Below are 5,142 nucleotides of genomic sequence, written 5' to 3'. Positions count from 1 at the left end.
GTGTGTGTGTGTGTGTGTGTGGCCAGCTCAGCCCACCAGAGGGCAGGGCTGGCTGGCATGTGGTGCTGGGGGATTGAACCGTGGTCCCTGTGCTTTGCTTAGAACAAGTAGATGCTTTAGGCCACTGAGCCATCTCTCCAGCCCCTGATCAACTTTCTAGTACTAAAGCAAAAGGAGGAATTTTTCCCTATAAAATACACATCTCATATGGAGGTGAGACTTCACTTGGCAATATGTACTATTAACTTTTAAAATTCTAGAAAAGATGGAAGTATAGTAGCAGAAAGACAATTCCATCAAAAGGGAAAAGGGCTAGGAAGGGTCCTTTGGAGAGATCTCCATACTGGACAGTGGAAGGGACCCAGTCCATTACTTATCTGGGGTAGAGGATATGCTCGTGGTTTTCCAAAGAATCCTGAACAAATAGTGTGCTATTACGCTGTATCATGAACTCAGATCTAGAAAAGTTGGTTTTACTTTTCAGGGAACTGGTATGCAGTCCTGTGACAGTGACTTCAGAGACTGTTCCATAGCTAATAGACAAGAATAAGGCTAAATCGGAACTGAGGCCAACCAAAATTGACCCAGAATGCCAGGAAATAGTAATCAAAATGGTAATTAAAGATTTGAGTAGGTGGAGTATATAGAGATGACTGATCTGAAAATTACCATTATTCTTAAGACAGAATAAAATACAAAATTGTGTGTGTATATTATACACACACAAACACACATATATGTATGTATAGATAAAGGACTGTATTCCTTCCAAATTTTTCTGATCTCTGCTAATTGATGAACAACAAAATCTGACTAGTCTATTGATAATTATAAATTTTTAAAAATTGTACTAGAGATATTATAGTTCAATCTGGTCAAGAATATATTTGAGTGCACTCTAACTTTGTAAGATATGTGTTCTGTTTACTGGTTGATGTGTTTATCATTCTGTGAGTAGCTGTTCCATTTAGTTGAGCTCAATACTTTTTCTTTTTATCAATTGTTCACAATATAAGTTGGATTATGGACTTAAAAGCATACTTTCACCCAAGTTACTAGTGGGGGCCTGACATGGTGTGTGGTGCTAGGGATCAAACCATGGTCCCTATGCTTGCCTAAGCTTGCCCAAGGCAGGCGCTTTAGACTGCTGAACTATCTCACTGGCCCCCACTAATTGGTTTAAATGATATTAAAATAGGCTTCTCACAGCCTATCAAAATTTTTAAGATAAATAGACCACAGTTTCTTAGGGTGAGGAGAATTTTATTGGGTACAACTCTGTTTGGTGAATAGAGGAGTGGCCAACCTTTGTTTACTACAAGGGAGCCTCCAGTGATCTCCAGAGTCTCTTGGTAGATACCCCCAATAATTTGGTCATGATCAAAAGATAAAGTATTCCAGACAAATGAAAGTAAAGTTTCCTCACAAAAGATGCACTTGGCACAAAACTAAGTTAAGAAACAAAGATTTTCACATGTATATTATAATTCATTAGTGTTAATTTCATTGCATTAAATTGGTACATGATTTTGGCTGTACAGGTTATCCAAAATGTAAAGCAAGGATTGCTTATGGCGATAAGACTTCGTTTAGATTCAGAACTCTGCCTTTAACAAAAAACTTACAGGATATATATCCCATTAATGGACAACAAATGGGGAAAAGCTTCTTAATAAATATAAAGATAATGAGTTAAAAGGGTTATGTCAAATGAAAATTAAGTGTGTTACAAAATAGTATGATTGTCCTGTTGCTATGTATGGTTTTGATTTCTAATTCCTGTGTAAAATATGTAACTGTTGTTTGTTAAATTCTATAGGGATTTAAATAGCCATGGTTGCTACAAGATAACAGTTCTGTTTTATATTCTAAAGTGTTGGGTATTTAGATAAGATAGTAATTTTAAGTTTACTGTCTCCATTATAATATGTTACTAAGCTTCTCATCTTCAATGATTCTTTCTATGAAAGCCCTAGATAATAATCAGTGCAGAAACTGATTAACATAACATTGACTTTAATATGGGAATTCCTAGTAATATGAATGTATAAAGTGTTATATTTATCTGTTTGGGCTTATTGCTTTTTATAATTCTTATTTTTTGATCTACTTAAAAACATTAAATTAATTTGAAGTGTTCTGGATTGAGTTCATGGCCAAGTTTCCCAACTTTGTTCTTAAGAAGAAAACATGGTATGGTAAAAGTAGTTCAAGTGAATTGTGAATCAGTGGGGTGGAAGAGCCATTTTATTTAATGAAATAGGTAAGAAAATATGATATGTGAATCATAAAGTTTAAGGTTATTCTGTAGGGTGCTTGGCTAGCATAGGTGGAGATCTTGGGTACAGTTCCCAGCATTTTAACTTGTTTGGTAGTGCTCGGTTGGAAACCCAGCACTACCATATGTAGTATTTTCCTATGTGTTAGGCAAGTGCTGTACTGCTGAACTATGTATCTCTTCATAAAACTTTCATTGTATGGAATATTGCGGAAGTGCGTAAAGAAAATCATAATGTTAATGTGTTTTAGGGTGTTGGAATCTCCTGGAGCTTGTTTCTAGATTCTTTCCATCTTGAACAAAGAATTGAATGAAATAAGCAGAAATGTCAGCAGGTCACACAGTACTGAGGATAGAACCTGGGTCTTTGTGCTTGCCAAGCAGGTGTTTAGACTGCCAAGCTATCTTCCCAGCCTGTCCCCCTCTCTTTATCTTGTACTAGAAATTGTAGCCAGGGCCTTTGTACCTTGAGCTACATTCCCAATTCTTTTTTTATTTTTACTTCTATTTTCTGATAGGTCTTATTAAATTGCCCAAGTTGGACTTCAACTTGTGATTCTTTTGCCTGAGTTTTCCAAAGTACTGTGATTATATTGGTACTTTGGTTCAGGAATACTTTGTAAACAGTTTGCTTTACAAACAGAAACTTTGGGCAGAATTTTGTTTTTGTTTTTAAACTCTGCATTGAGTGGCAGACATGACTGTGACTATCTTTCCCACATGAACACAAATGTGGCCATCTTTATAAAATCATAGAACAAATTAACTTTGTGGACCAATGGACCCCTGTGCTTAGACAGCATGCCTGCTTGAAGTTCTCATTCTTGGTTTATCTTGGGTGATAGCTTATCCTTTAAGGTGACTTTTGCATGTAGCTAATTCCAGTTTATAATGCGTTACTGTTCTGGTTCATCTACTAGAAAGTGGGGTGTGTGTGTGTGTGTGTGTGTGTGTGTGTGCTGGCATTCTTAGTTGTAAATAACAGAATTCACAGTAGCCATGCAAGCAGAAAGAAATTTATTTAAAAATACTTTGTAAGGACTGGTGAGATAGCTCAGCATACTACAGTGCCTGCTTTGGCAAGCACAGGGGCCAGGGTTTGATCCCCAGTCCCGCATGCCATGCTGGCTGCATCCTGGGTCACGCTGACCTGGCAGCTGAGTCTGGGCATGGTGGCACATGCCTGTAATCCCAGCATTGGCTGAAAACAGGGGGATCATTAGAGTCCAAGCTACATAGTGAAATCCTGTACCAAATACATAAATGGAAAAAAAAAATTGTAGCTGACAATTTCCTTGAGGATTCTATACTCTAGGTTACACCTAGACTTGTTGGGAAGGCTGCTCTAATAAAAATATTGCAATTGTATTAAGTTAGCAGAGGCATTGCATCTTTCACAGCACAGCTTATGTCTGCTTGGTTGTGTGAATCTCTGACCCTGTGCTCTGCAAAAGATGAGTTATCTGTAGAAAAAAAACCCCCAAAAAACAGGACAGTGTAGAACTTTAATTTTGAACATTTGTTTCTTGTATTGGTCACTTATGACTCAGAACTCATGTAGATGTTTGGTGTAGCTCACTTACCTGTCCTAGATTAAAAGAATACTAAGTTTTCTGAATTCTAATTTATGGACTTACAAGAGGTGTTTACAGAAAAAAGATTAAATTTACCATGTTTTCCAGATCTTTTCCCCTGCTTTCAATTAAACCATTCCTTCAAATTACTCCTTTTAAAATTTAAAAAATCCTTTTCACAAATTATTGTATTTTTGTGTAGCAATTAAAAACATTTAAATCTTTAGTATATTTTGTTTATGAAGTAATCATCTGGTTGATGACCCCCATTTGGATGACTGCTTGTTCCAGTACTATTTATTGAACATCTATTCTGGTGTGAGGTATTACATTTGCATTAATGAAGTACATAAACGCGATATATACTTTCTGCATGTATTGTGTGTGTTTGTATATATGTATACTGTATACTGTTCTCATGACCTTTTATTTCTAGCCTAACCATAGCAGTATGTATGCAGATTTGACAGATCTGAGTTACATTTGTTCATTCATTTGGCAAATTTGGCAAATACTGACTCCCTTTTATGTACAGCTGTGTAGACTATAAAAGGGTAAAGAATCAAGACTTACTCATTTTGCTTTTATTTTTTTTTCAGCTGTAAATTTTTATTATTAAGAACATAGCAAGTAACAAATGGCAATGACAAAGAAATGGAGGCTCTTAAATGCCTAAACAAAACATTTTTCCCATAGGCAAAATACTGACTTATCACCAAAACATGGGGTGAGCTCATTAAACTTAGTAGCTTCTGTATAGGCTGAGGGGGTGGCCTTCCTATCCCAGCTTTCCCTACTCATTGTTCAAATTCTATTGAAGTTTGTAGTGCAGCTTTCAAGCTGCACTAGGGTAGAGGTTCTGAGCTGGAAGAGGACTGCCAGTCTGTTAATATTAGCATCAGCAAACAGGATGTTAACATTACACATCTAGGTTAAGAATCTGGGATGGGCTCATCAGAAAATTGAACTATACAAAGACTTAAAGTTATTCTACAGAATTTATAAGCTTTAAGGTGTTTATAACTTTCAGAGTTGTGGATATTAAGTACTTACACTACGTAATGAACAAAAGGTATCTGTAGGAAAAAAACAGGATAATATAGAGATAGTTATACTAGGAAATTGAATTCAAAATGAAGTAATGTTTACAGAAGTTAAAAAATCATTTGTCTTTAACCATAATAAGGCCCCCGCGAGCTCCCAGGACCTTGGCTTTTCTCTCCTTCCATTCTTTTTTAAATTTTTTTTATTTTTATTTTTATTTTTTTTCTACAGTTTTATTGATAAACA

General features: G+C 35.9%; 1 protein-coding gene across 4 annotated transcripts in view; it reads left to right on the top strand.

Moving 5' to 3' along the window:
* Positions 1-5,142, top strand: part of Golga4 (golgin A4) — a 144,668-nt gene that overhangs the window by 26,057 nt on the left and 113,469 nt on the right. The window lies entirely within an intron of this gene.

The sequence above is a fragment of the Octodon degus genome, unplaced genomic scaffold (genome assembly GCF_000260255.1).
Source record: "Octodon degus isolate 3935 unplaced genomic scaffold, OctDeg1.0 scaffold00071, whole genome shotgun sequence".
In the NCBI taxonomy this organism is placed as follows: Eukaryota; Metazoa; Chordata; class Mammalia; order Rodentia; family Octodontidae; genus Octodon; species Octodon degus.
The sequence above is the reverse complement of the archived record's forward strand: the minus strand, read 5'-3'. Positions and strand labels throughout refer to the sequence as shown.